This window comes from Heliangelus exortis, chromosome 2 (assembly GCF_036169615.1).
Source record: "Heliangelus exortis chromosome 2, bHelExo1.hap1, whole genome shotgun sequence".
Classification (NCBI taxonomy): Eukaryota; Metazoa; Chordata; class Aves; order Apodiformes; family Trochilidae; genus Heliangelus; species Heliangelus exortis.
Window position 1 is genome coordinate 110,770,900 of NC_092423.1, and position 16,673 is coordinate 110,787,572.

General features: G+C 37.4%; 1 long non-coding RNA gene across 1 annotated transcript; it reads right to left on the reverse strand.

Annotated features, from left to right (window-relative positions):
- Positions 1-7,095: 7,095 nt before the first annotated feature.
- On the reverse strand, positions 7,096-12,295 carry LOC139793193 (uncharacterized). Its single transcript, XR_011724541.1, has 3 exons — positions 12,101-12,295; positions 10,708-10,804; positions 7,096-8,322 (listed from the first exon to the last, which is right to left on the reverse strand). It is a non-coding gene; the product is annotated as an uncharacterized lncRNA (long non-coding RNA).
- Between the last annotated feature and the right edge of the window lie 4,378 nt (positions 12,296-16,673).

Here is a 16,673-nt window from a genome sequence, read left to right on the forward strand (position 1 = left end):
CCACCCAGCCATAGGATACTTGTTCTCATACCCTGTGGGAAGAGCCACCAGAAGACAGCTCATGTAATTTTGGAGCACATTTAGTATCTTGCTCACATATTTCAGCTTGTCTAGTTTAGGAAGTAAGAAAGAAGGAAAGTGCTTCTGTTATTGTATAGTTACAGTAAAGCCTCATTTAACAGCCACATGCACACAAGCTATTAGAATCCTGGGAAATACAAAGACAAAAGAAGTAAAACCTCATTAATACTTTCCACCAGTCTGTATGATGATCATAACAGAATTCTGAAAGGTAGCACAGGACAGGCAGAAAACATTTTTAAAGGGATTTTCATTCTTTGTGCAACATTGCATTGTTTTGGTTGGAAGAAAGGGTCTTTCCTTTAAAGCAAGTCTTTGAGATTGTAAGGGACAAAGACATGACACATTTCCTACTAAACTCAAGCTAATATGTAACACTGAATCTTAATTTTGGGGGGCCCTGGGATACTTTCTGGGAGATTCTTGGAAGCATTAAAAGGCAAAGAGTCAGAAGACATGAAATTAAGTCCTAGATGGTTAAAATCAAAGATGACATTCTCACTGAGTTCAACAGTGGCAGGATTTCAATCCCAAAACTCTGCTGAACCTTTGGTGTATACTCCTGAACATTTGTTGAACTTCTTTAAACACAAACACCCATACACTTAAGAAGACATTTCTAAGATTGTTCTTTTTTTTTTTTTTTTTTAGTTTCTTCTAAGCAACTACACTGAACTATGTGTAAATTTCCAGTTTTGGAAAGTATCATCTAATTTTCATGGCTGTATTCTTTAACTGAAAGCACTGATTTAAAGACAAGTAGAAGTTACAGATAAAATCTGGATGGGGTCATAACTTGGAAGAAAAATGAGCTTTTGCAGTCCAGACTGACACGTTTAGGACCTCAGGAACAGCAATAAGGTTAGATCAGGTGAAGTACAATGATGGCAGAGATTAATAAAAGTGAAAAATAGGATAGAGAAATTACTGCTATATTGGAACAAAGAATTCCTATAGGAGAGAAAATACAGAATTTACTTTATGTAGTTAATAATAATGTGAAAGAGAAATATAGTGTAAACTGCTGAAAAATAAAGGTGCATGGTATAATGAAATATTAAAATACATTTAGTGATGATATTATAAATATGGATTTCTTTCTTTTCCCCTCAGTGCTGTTTTTGCATTGGAAAAAAAAAAAAGGAGAATGGGGATACCATTGCTGCAAGAAGACTTTCATTAACTTTTTGGAGTTTTCCCTGGGAAGCTGAAAGCAAAAGTAATTAAATGAAATTTTCTAACTGAATATTTCCTGATATTTAGATATATTCTATTCTTTTATTTATAATTGCTGTAATTTTTTAGATTGCTGTAATTTTAGAGACTGGCATTTTGCAGATCACCTCACAAAAGTGTTCCCTCCAGCATAGGAAAGAACCAGAGAGCTCAGGTACTAAACAGTTCCCGAGAATTCTCTGAGAGATTCTGCATAGTGATGATTCCTCATATTGCCCATCTTCTGTTATAAAACTCGTTAAAATACTTCTACTGAAGTTGTGCTATTCCCCACAGAGCCAAAGTGTGAATCTCATGCTTAGTCATAAGTAACAAATGCCATTTTGAGTATCCTGTACATTTTTAGAGGACTAGCAGGTAAGACCAGACATAAAGGAGGCCTGTGCCCTTCTCAAGCAGGGTTTGGAGGTCAGATGAGGCACCATAGGATATGCTCATGGTGTATGAATCACTTCTCCATTTTCCTGGTAATTTATCTGGTTGCAGCTTCTAAAACCATTATATTTGTAATAGCTGCAAAAATATTGCACACTGTAGGAGGTCTTGGGCAATGAACCATGAAGAAAAGTTCTCTCCTGCTCCAGTAATGCAAGAGGCACAGAAAGCAATACACACAGCTTCATGACTAGAAATAATTAATGAAGACAATTATAATAAATAATAAATTTGAACTACATTTTTTTAACAATTACAAGGGTCAAATACAATTAATACACTGCAAAAGATAGTTAAACTGTTTCATTCACTAGCCAGAAACCACTGGCAGTCTTAAAAAAAAATAAATAAATCCAAAAGACAAAAAAACGACCAATAAAAACCACTAGCACTTCTGAACTTTTATAAATAAATGAAATCATATAAAACAATACCTAACCACTTGGCAGTAGATCTGTCTACTAAATACTAGGTAATAACCTACCAAGGAATATAAACAAGAAACGTATATCACCAGGGAGTGAAAAAGTTGTCTGAATGCATTTTGATATTCTAGATGCAACTCCAAAGGTGCCATACTCCTCAGCACCATCATCCCTTTTGTTGTGTTTTTCTACAAAAAACTTGTTGGTTTTCCTGCTTTTTTTCGTTTTCCAAAGGTATTTTCTTAAAATCCAAAATTTCATTTTCATGTTAAGGAAGACATTGCTTATGGCACGCAATAAACTTATTTTATAGAAAAACATAGAATAGTGTGGGATCTTAAAGATCATTTAGTTCCAAGCCCCTGTCATGGGCAGGGATGCCTCTCACTAGACCAGACTTCTCCAAGCCCCACTCATGAAAAATATAAATGTTTGATCTAAATTTTCTTTACAGAGTACAATAAGTTTTCTTTGATATAGGCTAACAACTAGCTGCATCCTAGCATACACTTTCTGTATTCTGAATATAAAAGTTTTTCTAAAAAAAAACCAATATACACAGTCTATAATCAAAAGACTAATTAAAGCATTTTAGGAAATATTTCAATCATGTAAGAAGGGATTCTTGTATGGCATATTAGAGACTGATTCAACTGTATTTATGGAAAATCTATACAGTGTAAATCTGTTAGTTCAATATAACAGGAATTAATTATTCTAAGTTGATGGCAGACAAGTAATTAGGATACAAGAATTCATCTTGCCAGAGCCTTCTCCCACTCTAATTCATCCCGGATTGAGGTAAAGGATCCAACAAAGTCCATAACTGCCAGGATGATAATACTGGACCTTCACCAGCCCTGCTTCCAGGAAACAGAAAGGTCTCTTTCTCACAAAGCTCCAGTAACATCACCTAACAGATTTTTCAGGTCCAGTAACTCTTCTGGAAATGTGTACAGGCTTATGCAGTATTTAAGTACTTCCCCAACAAAGTAACAACAGAAAAAGGAAGGGAATTTCTTTCAAGATGCAGTTAGTGAAGCAGTGTACAGAAAACAAGAGGAAGGTAAAAAGAATTGCAGAGCACTATGCAGCAAATCATTTCTTATGACAAGTAACTTAGAGCTGTTCTGTTGAGAATCCACATGCGCTTTATAACCGTTTTATTTGCACCATCTTTGTTTTCATTTGCAAACATAATTTTCTCCTATAATGTCTCAATAAGCAGTAAACACATGATAAACAAAAAGTTATCACAGAACATTGTAGAAAAGTTGCTTTGGAAAGCTGCCAGTCCTGATGACTGTTTGCATCGATTAATGTTTCTGCTAGAACTTTTACAGGATTTGCTTTTTGATCCAGCAGAGATCAGAAGGTGCTATATGGTTTTTTAAAAGACATTAGGATCAGTTGAAATGTGTCTAAGATTACAATGAGAAAAAAAAAAATTAACTATGAGACACAGGCATATACTCTGAATGCCATGGTGTCCTTGACATTAACAGTAATGATGCATGTGGCTTTTGGGAAACACCTTTACATTATTTACAGAGCTTTCAAACTGATTATAAAAATAATAAATCCACTTATATTATTTATTTTTATTATTATTGTTGTTGTTGTTGTTATTACTGCTATTATTATTTTTATTATTATTAAACCATTAATGATGTTCAACTAAATGGCTGGTACCACTAAAAGTGATAACTCTTAAATAAATAATTTTATTATTTATTTAATTTTATTATTTATTTAAAATGTATTTAATTATAGTAATAATTTTAGTTAAATAAAGTTCATCAAATTGTTATATTCTCTGAAATACTGTGACCACAAAGATTCAGAAGCTAAAGAATGAAGCAACAGATGTACTAAACTAGAATGAAATGTAAATGTAACTTGCATTTCTCAGATCTAAGTTAACAAATCTATTTACAGAAAAATTAGTACTAAATTTAGGCAATGAATCTGGGAATACTTCACTTAGTGCAATGCAACAGCCTCTTTTATAGTAATCAATTTTATTAATACATTTTAACTGGTACTTTAATGCTGTGCAGTATGCTTTTTTGAGGAATAAATCTCTTTCATGGAGATTTTTTCCAGCAGATAATTACACAGAGTGCTTTCAGAAATAGCACCTCTTTCACAATCAGATGATAAAGTTTCTATCTATATCCCTGTCATGTAATTGCTCTGGCTGCAAGACTTTAACTAGAGTCAAACATACTTGACAACAGATGAAAAAAGATAAATGAGGTACTTGAACTGCGGCTATAAGAAAGCTGGAGAGGGACTTTCTGCAAGGCATGTAGTGATGGGACAAGAGGGAACAGTTTCAAACTGGAACAGGGTAGATTTAAATTGGATCTAAAGAAGGAATTCTTTACTGTGAGGCTGGTGAGACACTGGCCCAGGTTGCCCAGAGGAGTTGTGACTGCCCCATCCCTGGAAGTGCTGAAGGCCGGTTTGGATGGGTTTGGAACAGCACGGTGACTGGGAGGTGTCACTGCCCATGGCAAGGGCTTGGAACTAAATGACATTTAAGGTCTCTTTCAACATAAACCAATCTATGATTTTGTGAAAAATAGATGATAGATAGAAAGATAGATACAGATAGATAGATAAATAGATAGAAAGATAGATAGATAGAAAGATAGATATAGATATAGATATAGATAGATAGAAAGATAGAAAGATAGGAAGATGATAGGAAGATAGGAAGATAGGAAGATAGGAAGATAGGAAGATAGATATAGATAGATAAATAGATAGAAAGATAGATAGAAAGATAGATAGAAAGATAGATAGAAAGATAGAAAGATAGATAGAAAGATAGATAGAAAGATAGATAGAAAGATAGATAGAAAGATAGATAGAAAGATAGATAGATAGATAGATAGATAGATAGATAGATAGATAGATAGATAGATAGATAGATAGATAGAGGAAGACTTTTGCCCTTCTGATTTTACTCCATTAAACATTTTAGACTGCCTAGAAAATTCTTAGGTTTTCACTATGCTTCTATTATACCACCACTAAAGTAATCACAACATAAATTAAAGTCAACCTAGTGTGCATTTTGTGCACTTAGCTGCATTTCCAAGCACCAAGGCCTTTTATTGCCAAGAGAAGATAATTTTACATTTCATGAGACTATAAATAAATCTCAAAAAACAGCTTGAAAGGGATATTACTTGATGAATGTGCTTATTACATAGATCAGTTATTTGTTCTTTTTCCATTGCAGCACATGCAGTTCATGTACATGAAATTCTGTGCAATTCCATTTTACTCCCACTCTCTTTCCTTCTTGAAGTACTTTTTCGAGAATTCTCAACTGAACATGAAAATTTACAATTCATTTGAAAATTTATTTTATCTCAAAAAATTATTTTATCTCAATTAACATTTTCACTAATATTTTGGTAAAAAAATCCAGTCCAGTAGGCTACTAACATTAAGTAAATAAAAACGACAAAATTCATATAACCATAAAGGTTGTTTTAAAAAAAACTCTTAAGACCAAAACTATATTGCATTGATTTAGAACTCAGAAAACTTTCAGAAATATAATCCTGTCTGATGAAGAATATCAATTGACAGTCTCTAGTATGGAGCTCTACTGGAATATATTATCATCCACTCCTGCAAAAGTAATGATTTTGTACATCAACATCTAGCTTCAGAGCTGTAATAAAAACACTGTTTAGGAAACCAGTGCAAAGTTCTCTGTAGGAAAAGTATAATTTCCCATACAAATTTCCTGCACGGTCACTTAAAATTGCATTGTCACAGAGAAAAAAGCTCTCTTCAACCATCAGCAAACTAATGAGTTCAGTTCAGCAGCAACTCTTGCAGCCCTTTTACCAGCTGCACTGAAGATGCTGTGATGCTGTCTTCTGAGGAGGTTGATTGCACTGGTAGCAATTATTTTGTGAAGTTTCCTAATGTAGGTATATTTTCAAGTGTTTCTTGAAGACTTAGAAAGAGATGGTGATATTGCTAAAACTTGGCAGCCGATGTGTGTCTTCTTTTACTGGATAATTTGATCCTTATCTTGCTTGGGCTCTGCTTTATTTAGCCCACTTAACTATTTCACTGCAACATTAGACATTTTTATGTATCACAAGCTCTTTACATTACTCTGAATAGAGAAAGGAGGACTTTTTCAAAGCCTCACAGATGGCCCCAAAGCAGGAGGCTCATAAATAACAGCCTTTCTAAAAGCTTATTCAGTAGCTGTGTAGTTTCATCAGCTCAGAAGGCAGTAATCATACTCTTTGTGAATTCCTACTGATGGACAGAAGGAGGAGAAGCTTCTGACATGGCAAAGAGCTTGATAAGACAAGCATAGCCCTAAGTGAAATTAGCATGAAGTAGAAGGTTAAACAGAAGAATTTCCAACAACAATTTTAGCAAAATTGCCAATGGTTTTGTAGGGAGATGTATCAAGTGACTTAATGATTTTGACAAAAAGTTGCCCAGCTTTTGGATCTGCAAGTGGTATGTAGAATACTAAATTTATCAGAAATAACAAAGTGTTTTAAGTACAAAATCAAAACCAAAGAGCTGTTGATTTTAACACTATGCAGGGAGTTATAACAGACAACAAACTGGAAATAAATCAAGGGATTTTATTATTCACATAAATAAATAGGTAGAGAGACAGACTGATAGGTAAATGTCACATGTCACACTCATATCTAAACTGGAATATTTTATGCAAGATTTAAAAGTTAATTTTTCCCTCTGTAACAACTATATCTTCTACTAAAAAACCCTAAAACTTCAAGAAAGATGTGGTCCAAGTGAGAATGTCAAGGGAAAAAGAAAAAAAAAACCACAAACAAAAATGATCAAAAAACTATGCAGATCAGATCTAGGATCTGGGAAAAATAGATTAATTAAGAGAAGCTTGAGAAAGGATGTGATAAATATAGAAATACTTAAAACTACTACTAAAATGTGGAGAGAAATAAATTCCATCTCAGAATGTGAGGGAGCATTTAAAAAATTACCTCAATGTGCAGCAAGAATAATTTACATGGGAATAAGAACACACTTCATGTGGAGAATTGGATTGGTTTCCAGGTCAAGGAGATACCTGTGACTGGTTATCCCTGGCTGGATGTCAGGTGCCCATCAAAGCTGCTCAGCTGGATGTGGTAGAGAAAATGTAACAAAAGGCCAATAGGTGAAAATAAGGACATTGAGCAATTACCACCACAGGGAAAATAGACTTGGCATGGAGAAATTAGCTTAACTTATTACCAGCCAATTCAGAATATTATAATGATAAATAAAAAGAAAATTTAAAACACCTTTCCACCACTCCTCCCCTCCCTTCTTCCTAGGATCAACTTTGCTCCTGATTTCTCTGCCTCCTGCCCTCCAGCAGCACATGGGCATGAGGAATGGCTGCTTCAGTCAACTAATCACACATTGTTTCTGATACTCCTTCCTCCTCAGGAGGACTGCTCACACTCTTTCCCTACTTGAGTGTGGATGAGGTTCCTCCTAGAGAAGAAAGTTCTCCATGAACTTCTTCAAGACAAGTCCTTTCCACAGGCTGCAGTTCTTCATGAACTGCTCCAGTCTGGGTCCTTTCTATGGGATGCAGGAAAAGACTGTTCCAGCATGAGTCCCCCATGGAGGAACAAGTCCTGTCAGCAAACCTGCTCCAGCATGGGCTCCTCTCTCTCTCCATGTGTTTTGCCACGTTCTGCCAGGAGCCAATCCAGCATGGACTTCCCATGGGGTCACAGTGTTTTTCAGACATCCACCTGCTCTAGAGTGGGCTCCCCCATGGGCTGCAAGGCCATGACAAGGTCTGCCTTACCATTTCCTTCACCAAGGGCTGCAGGGGAATCTCTGCTACAGAGCCTGGAGCACCTTTCCCCTCCCCTTAACAGACCTTTGGAGCTTCGGAGTTGGTCTCAGGTATTCTTACTTCTCTCTCTGGCTGCTGTTGAACAGTTTGGTTTTCTCCCCCTTCTTAACTCTGTTATCCCAGAGGTGCTCGTGGGTCCATCTTGGAGCCAACTGGCATTGGTTGTATAAGACATGAGGGAAGCTTCTAGCAGCTTCTCACAGAAGCCACCTTTGTGGGTCCCTGCTGCTGGAGCCTTGTCATACAAACCTAATGCAGTAATAAATGTCCAAAATATTTGTAATTTATGATTTGCCCTGCTGTTTATCTTTTTAAGTTCCTCTCCATATATATTTTCTGTATTTAATAGGATTGTGGCTTATTATACAGGACTCATTTACATAAAAAAATACTCAGGTTAAGCATACAGATTTCCTGTTCAAATTAATAATAAATTAATCAATGGCTGGGGATATCACCTTTGTTAACTGCTTTTGACTAGTCCAAGGGTGGTATTTCACAGAGAAATACAAAGACTTTTTAAACATTTCTCTGGTGAGATTTCTGCTTGAGGGCAATGGGAGTCATTCTGACTTTTTTCTTTTTATTTTCTTTTATTTTAGTTAGCTTTTTTTAAAAAGCAAGTAAACCCAACTCTTTCTTCCTTTTAACTGCTCCCTTGGCTTAAGTGATCTCTTTAGAACATTTGACTTTTCACTGTGCTTGTTTCACAGTTCTTCTTATCTTTGCAGCTCTATTATTAAGAAACAGCACAAAACCAGTAAAAGGCATAGAATTCTTTTTATAAACTATGGATTTTACTCAAGTACTGCATACTTATTGACCTCCTACAGATATAATGTAGGTTGGTTTTTTTTTCCAAACTCCATGTATGGGAAGGAAACCATTTGTATTTATCAGAATCTGTGTAATTCACATCTTTACTGGCACTACTTACAGCTCCATAAAGAGGCTCACTACAGTAACAACCTTTACTCTTCTTGATGAAGTGATTGCGCACAGCCAAAGCCTGATGACCCTAACACTTTCAAAAATAATAGTATGACTGAAGAGAATTTCTGTTTGTCTGTAAGGAGAAATAAATTATTGTGCTTGTCATGAAATAGCCATACATGTACAATAAACTGATTTTATGGAGCAATACTTCCACTTTATTGCTTTTGTAACCAAAAAGTTGTTTACTATTCCATTAACTCCAGGTTCAAGAATATTATGCATCCATTAAACAGCTACACCTCAGATACATTTCTAATGGACTGGTATTTATAAGCAATAAGGAGAGCCAGTGTTTTGTCACAGCAAATTATATAAGAAATACTCTAGCCATGGGAGGGAAAAAAAAAGGTAAATGGCATGAATTGCTAGTAAACCAGCCTGAATTTTAATCACAACATAGTTTATTCATAATAAAAATTGATTAAAAACATTTAACTAAATTTTCAAAGAAAATAATGTAAAACTGGTGCCAATTTCTTTGTTTTGTTGTTGTTTTGGCATGCAGAAATAAAAACAGCTTCACCTTTGCCAGAAAAGACCATGTCTTAAGCTAACAGAGCTCAGCCAGCTGTTACCTAATTAGACAGAAAAAGCAGCTGAGCTACCAAATAAGTATTGAATTTTGGAGAAGGTTTTTCAATAAAAATAATTAAACTCAGAATTCTTGTTTTAGTTTTATGGAAGTATGCATAAGATGCCTCTACTGCTCATGGGGGTCAGTTTTCCAATACGCACACATATATTATTTACATTTTATTTCTGAAGAGAGGGAGAATGCACACTAAAAATACTCTACCACCATTAAATGCATAAATTTTTGTTTTAGAAAAGGTGATTATTTTGCAGCAGAAAGCACCAGAATCCACTGGCACTCACACCCTTTCACTAGGCTGAAGAGATGTTGAATTTGGCCCTTATATTTGACATCGGTCTTGTAGTCAGGCTGAGCAACATCCCATTCTTCAGCATATAGAACAAAAAAGCACAGTACTGCAGAAGGAACCAAAACCTTGGTCTGGTTCCAAAGCCAGACCTTGCCAGTGCACTAGATGACACTTTTATTTATGTACTTTACTTTTACATTATGAAAATTTGTAAGGATCTGTTTTTTTCCAGAGCCTCACATAAAGATTTTTTTTTTCTTCCTCAGACCACAAAAACTGTTTTTCAATAGCAGAGGCATCAGTTTTGGTTAAATGAGGCTATAAGAATAAAAAAAGAAATTGAAAAAAAGGTTCTTTCTATTGGGCATGTGATGGAAGTAGAACTGTAAAGCAAGTTCTTTACTGTAGGTTCTCCAAGTAACTTGTTAAATAAGAGAAGATAACAGCTTATTTTTTCATAAATTGGCCTCAATTCCCATAATACTGTAAGATAAGGAGAGCTTCACCCTACTTTTCCTTATTCATTCAATTGAAAAGGTGCATAAATGAGTGTGCAAATCCCCCTGCTATTGAAAGAAACCACTGACCAATCACACTATGAAAAAATAAGAAAGATTTTGGCATAGCTTTCTATTCCCTTTCTTTATCTGTGTCCAAGAAAGAACCTTAAAATTTTCAGTAAGCTGCTACAGTTAATTAAATGCACAGGTGTATTAAAAAAAAAAAAAAAAAAAAGTTTACAGTTATGTCTTACCTACATTTTCAATGAGAAAATATGTTTGCTTCTTGCTGTCCATGGTGACTCAGAAACTTCAGGTTTATCTTCTGAAGTCTTTTTAGAGGTATTTTTCCTGTTGAAACCAATGAAAATATGGTTCATTGAGAATTCAGCAAAGACAACAAAAGAGCATCAGGTCACGAAACACAAATACTATTAAATTTAAAGGAAATTATATCAAGTTGGTTTAGTTTAGGTTTTTTTGTAAATAATTTCCACTGTGAGTTTCAAATGTATGTATATAAATATATATGTGTATGTGTATCTGTACATGTATGTATGTATGTATAGACACATCTTTCCCTTTTGTGGTTTTAATTAATTGAAAGATATGCAGAAAAAACTTGGTTTAAATTCTTATTCAAGGGTTTAAATTCTGACGTTACACAGAGTCATCAGTATAATTCCTCACAGATAGATGGTTCACGTGACCCAGGGCATGATGTTTTGGTTTATATTATTTATAAGGATTGTGAGCAATACAAAATAGAAAAACACCCTATTATTATAATAGAATGAGAATTCCTTTCAAGGGGATTGCCGTGTATTTATACCTATAGCGTTTTAGGCACAGACAGTAACAACCAGGCCTCCAGTCACTCACCCCCACACACACCATGGGACAGGGAGGGAGAAATCTAAAGGCTCTTTAATTGAGACAAGGACAGGGAGATTTTCACTTCCCAATTACGGTAACCGGCAAAACTGACAAAAACAATTTGGGAATGAAAAAATTAATTTAATCTATCAGGGGAAAGAGAAAATATGACCAGATCTTAATATCTTCCCCCCATCCCTCCCCTCTTCCCAGTCCCGGATCCCTTCCCTGCTGCCTCCCCCTCAGGGCACAGGGAGGGGCAGGGGGGGTTTAGGGTCAGTTCCCCACACGGTGTTTCTGCCGCTCCTTCCTCCTCAGGGGGAGGACTCCTCACAGCCTTCCCCCCCTCCAACGCGGGGTCCCTCTCATGGCAGAGAGTCCTTCAGGAACCCCTCCGACATGAGTCCCTCCCACAGGTGCAGTCCCTCAGGCACAGACTGCTCCAGCCCGGGCTGCACACAGAGTCACGGCTGCTGTGGGAGCAGTCACCTCCTCTGGCACGGGGTCCTACACGGCTGCAGGTCCACATCTGCCCCTCTCTGTGATCCTGCACAGGCTGCAGCTTCACGTCTGCCCACCTGTGGCACTCCCCAGTGGCAGCTCCACAGATGTCCACCGTGCTCCTTCAGGGACTGCTCCACCGCGCTCCTCCGTGGGCTGCAGGGGCGCAGCTGCCATCTCACCACGGGCTGCGGAGAAACCTCTGCTCAGGCACCTTTTCCCTTCCGTTCCTTCCTGACTTTGGTGTCTTTGCTCTGGCATTGCACTCACCTCCTCCTCTCTTTTTCTCTGCAGAACTCTTTTTTAAATTTTTTTTTATTATTATTTTCCCTTTCTTGAATATGTCACTTGCAGAGGCACATCCAGCTTTCCGTATCTGCTCATCCTTGCCCAAAGAGGGGGCCAGAACTGGAACTGGGAGAGCTTTCACAGCAGCCACCCCAGTGATCCCCCTGCTTCCAAAACACCACTGCATTATCCCAAGACAATTACATAAAGGATTTAGAATTAATCATGTTTACAGCTGCCTTTGCAGGTGACAGTGCAAATATTTACGTGAGTTATTATTGTCACTTTTTTGATTAAACTGACAGTATGCTAACAAAACCATTAAATGTTTATCAGCCAACAGAAAGACAACTGTAATTATGCAGAGCATTTTCTCTTCCACTGGATGGACTGGAACAACATTTTAAAATATATAATTAGTATTTTTCATAACTTGAAAAATTAATATAAATAAAATCATGTAGCAAAACCTTATAAGGGGTTATAGTAATAGATTCTGTTACAGGGAAATTAACAGAGAAAACTTTCAATCTCATTCAAGTAGTTAGCCAAAATGACCATTTGTATTTCAAGAATTCTTATCATCAAGTAGCAAAGTTGTGCCCTGTACTGACACTCAGTTGAAATAAACAGCATAAAGGTCCCAAATGTATGGGTATATAATTGCTCATCAGACTCATGAACAAACTACTTCATACAGGATGACTGACTTCAAAATACTGAATCCCCATCTGGTGAGACCTAATGAGCAATGGAGAGGTTGGAAAGTAATGAAGCAAGTCCCTTTTTGGCAGATGTTACTTGACAGCTGCATCTTGGGATCCTAGCAGCACAACTGCTGCCACATATTAATATATTCTTGGAGATATGATGAAGCTTGTGGAAAACAGAAGACCCTTTTCTCTTCAATGGGCTGCATTTTATGTTGCTCTTCTTATACCTAATCCACGTAGTAAGGTTCGGTTTCAAAGTTTATTGAACTGTGTTTCTTCAAATGCTTTAGCTCATCTTTCAGCCTATATGCTGCAAGCTGAATCCCTGCAGCAAATAAAACTGACCTAACCATCGAGGTGTTTGTTTTTACTTTTTTACCCCAAGGGAAGAGGGAGGAAACATGGTTTTGGGTCACTGCTCATCATTTTCATCTTGTGGGATACACATGCCACACAGGGTGTCAAGTGAGCTCCACAAAGCTCTATTCTTGCTACATCCTGTTGAGCAGCTCTTCATACAACAGAGGAAAAATTCCTGATCCTCCTATCTGAATTGCACAAGTGTCCCCAAGGCACTGCTCTCACATTTCAGGTTCACCACTGCACTCGAGCTCTGAGAAGGCCAGAGTAAGAGCAGCTGCTGGACTAAGAAGTCATCTGAAACTATTAAGAGGACAGGCAGAGGTGTTTCTTTTGAGCAGCTAGCTCCACCTAAAAACTGCCATTAGAAAGAGCCTACTCCACAATAACAGGGTACTACTGTTAATCTTTTCAGAATTAATTAAGTTACTATGTTATTTTTTCCTTTTTTATCATTACTCTTTCATTAAAGCTGTGTAGTTTAGTTTCCAACCCATAAGTCTCTCTCCCTTATTCTCTCTCCTTTCTGTATCAGGGACGGGAGGGGGATTAGTAGAGAGCATCTATCATTCAGTTAATTGCTGGACCAATGTTAAACCATGACAGAAAGAAAAAAATCCTTCATAAGATGAATGTCCCTTAATAGCCACTAAGAGACAGAACAAAAAGAATTGAAAAACTTTTCTAGATTCTGTATCTGCCAACAACTCCTCTAGACCAAAGAGAGAAAAAAAAACATTTCTAATGTATGACCTAACTGCTTTTTTGTAACTCTCTTCAAGATAAAAAGGATGGCTCCATTGAAAAAAAACCTGATGTTTTATTGCATTTCTATTCTGATACCATCCTTTACTGAGACAATCGTTTCCCTGTTCATCTGTCAAGGGAATTCCAATGAGAACATTCAGTTCCTTTATTTTATTTCAGCATCTTCATAACAATACTTATGAATCATAGCACACATTACACTGTGGTGCTGCAGTTCTGAGTAGATTTTTTTCACTTTGTTTTCATGAGGAACCTACAATAAAGTATTCTTCAAGTGCTATCTCACAAATTAATAACTACCAGATCTGCTTTGTTTCTCTGTCTCTTCAGACGTCAACTCTTTATACCTGTTTTTGAAGTGTTTTCATGAGAAGTATCCCTCTATAATGTTAAAGTTCAACATATCCAAGTTATTTTTGGCTCAGGGACTATTGTATTGAGTTCAAATTTTCTACCAATGTGAATTAATTATAAGCTGGGTACAGAGTGGGTTGAGAGTAGCCCTGATGAGAAGGACTTGGGGGAGCTGATTTAAAAGAAGCTCAACATGAGCTGACAGTGTGCTCATGAAGCTCAGAAAGCCAACCATATCCTAGGATGTATTAGGAGGAGCGTGGCCAGCAGATCAAGAGAAGTGAATCTCCCCTTCTACTTTGCTCTTTTGAGACCCCACCTTGAATACTGTGTTCCATTCTGGTGTCCCCACTATAAGAAGGACATAGATCTGTTTGAAAGAGTCCAGAGGAGGGTCACAAAGATGATCCAAGGGCTGGACCACCTCTGCTATGAGTAGAGGCTGAGGGATCTGGGATTGTTCTCTTCTCAGAAGAAGAGAAGACTCTGGAGGGACCTTATTGCTGCCTTCCAACACCTGAAGGGAACCTACAGGAGTAGGTCTGGAGAGAGATTTTTTATAAGAGTGTCCCATAATAGGACAAGGGGAAATGGTTTTAAACTGAAGGAGAATAGGTTTGGATGGGATCTTAGGAAGAAGGTGTTCAGTAGGAGGGTGGTGAGACTCTGGAATGGATTGCCCAGAAAAGATTGTGGATTGTTTAGATGAGAGGCATCCCTGCCCATGGGATGCAAGGAAGTGTGAGTAGATGATCTCTAAGGTCCGTTCCAACCTAAGCCATTCCATGATTCTACAATTCTATGAATGCCTTTGAGGCACACTCATTTTTCTTTGTGGCAATTTTGAGTTCTATAAAACAGAATCACCATGAACTCAAAAAATCATAGAAGTTTTGCAGCCCATTACAACTTTCTTTCTGATCTCCATCTGTTCCAAAGTTAATGAGTACACTTTTGTTTCAAGTACTCTGCTTTATCGTCATAACATTTTGTAGCCTTAGTTGATTTTATCTTTCTTTAGATGTGATTTTTTGGGTTTGTTTTTGTCTAAGGAACAGCTCCTAGCCCAAAGTTTATCTGTTATTTTCTTTCCTTTTCCCAATGCAAGCATCGAGTCAATTAAAAATAAACAAAAAACCCCCACCCTGAACTTATGCCCCCTCAATGTCATAACTGCTATGGTAACAATTTAAACCAGCAGCAGATGACAGGCTGCTATATAGCAGCTTCAATGCCTGTAGCTCTTGGTGGAAAATAAAGCAGGTCCAGGTGCTCCAAGTCCAGCTGAATTTATCAAATCAGCTGGAACAAAATGCCAGTGCAGTTATTTCAGTCCCAAAAATCCAGCAGCCGTCAAGCTCTGGTGGACACATACTGGCAGCCTGCAGATAACTTCAGAGCTTCCCTGTGCTTCTCTTAGCAGGTCTTCTAGGCCAGGCAGTACAAAAGCACAAGTGGCTCTGAACAAAAATGCTGGTGCAGGCCCAGCAAGACCTGAACTCACACCATGTAGAGTCACCTGGATGTGTCTGCATCCCTCCTCCCAGTGTCTGTGTGAGTTGGGCAAGATGCCTGCAGCTCCAGCAGGACTGATGCACGCTGAAGATGCACCAGTTCTGTCACTGCTCTGTAGTTCTGTCCTGTAGAGCACACCTGCCTCATGGGAATGCTCTGCTGGCAGTAGGAAACAGGGTATGACTAACAGGAATGCAGAGAGGTGCACAGGTTCTTCACCTCTGAAGGTCTATGACCTCCACAATCAGCTGTCATGTATTTTAAGTTGTTCTCTGGGAGATGATCTGAACAAGATGACAAGCTTGAACTACTGCAGTTCAAAGCCAAGAGCATATTCCATAGGCAAGCAGTTCCAAAAAAAAAAGACTACCTTGTTAAATGTTCTGTTTTGTGCCAGCCACATAAACTGAACTACTCAGTTCTTATCCCAGTTAGTAAAAAGTATGCCTGTGCTAAAAGGTATGCTACTAACCTGAATTTCCAAGTGCTCAGAAGACACGTGGTTCCTATTTCTCTGCTGCTGAAATTAAGATGAATATCTTGTTCAGCACTGCAAAAAAAGATGAGTGGCAGAGAAAGGACTTTTTTCTGATGCAAAATGAAATGCTCCATCCACTGAACCATGCCACATGCATCAGCTTGCTTTATTTCAGATACACTTGACTGCTCAACTGCTTCTGGTTTGCCATTTCCCTGGGAAGCACAGGAAAACAGAAATAAATGGAAGAAAACAAACAACTGCGAATAAAGCAGGGAGCAGGCATATAAAAATTGGGGTGAGCAGTGCTCTGGGAAGAAATCTTATGAAAGAAAAGAAAGAATACCTGATGAATATAAACAGTTTA